The 486-nt window shown below is 62.1% G+C and overlaps 1 protein-coding gene across 4 annotated transcripts in view; it reads left to right on the top strand.

Moving 5' to 3' along the window:
* The window catches only part of SLITRK4 (SLIT and NTRK-like family, member 4), a 16,529-nt gene that overhangs the window by 1,317 nt on the left and 14,726 nt on the right, over positions 1–486 (top strand). Inside the window, exon 2 of one of the 4 annotated variants that reach the window (XM_005857878.1) lies at positions 262–360. The exons of 2 other annotated variants lie outside the window; for them this stretch is intronic. The gene's annotated coding sequence lies outside the window, so the exon portion shown is untranslated. Of the gene's footprint in view, positions 1–261; positions 361–431; positions 451–486 lie in introns of those variants that run through there. One more of the 4 variants, XM_005857881.1, reaches the window with a different exon arrangement.

Consider the following 486-nt stretch of genomic DNA (forward strand, 5'->3'; position numbering starts at 1 on the left):
CTTGCGCGGAGGGGGGCCGGTAGCTTATTATTTTTAGTTTGGGTCGTGTTGTTTTGGGGCCGGCTGAGTGGCCAAAGCGGCCGTAGTGGCTACTCCGCCGCCGCTCCCGCTTGCCTGTCCACGGAGTGGTCACAAGTCCCTGAGGGCCGAAGGAATCCGATGTCCTTAGCTTCGCTGCCCCCAGGGAGGCTGGGGCGGCGGGGAAAGTGTCCTAGTCTAGGGACGGTGCGCTGGGCTTTGTCTTCTGTGCCCCTGTCGCAGGTACTCTAGGCGAACGTGGACCTGGGGCTCCGGGCAGTGGCCCGGGAGCTGGTGGAAGACAGCTGGCACCCTGCAAGAAAGGGGATACGACAGGAGCCGGTGGGTAACTCTAAAAGCCCTGCAAAGCGGGGCAAGTGCTGGCAGCGCGACTTTCCAAGATGCCCAAATGTTGAGCTGATCTCTGGCTTGGTGAGAGCAGCATTTTGTGGCTGGCCTGGCTGCGGG

Source organism: Myotis brandtii, unplaced genomic scaffold (assembly GCF_000412655.1).
Source record: "Myotis brandtii unplaced genomic scaffold, ASM41265v1 scaffold1145, whole genome shotgun sequence".
Taxonomy (NCBI): Eukaryota; Metazoa; Chordata; class Mammalia; order Chiroptera; family Vespertilionidae; genus Myotis; species Myotis brandtii.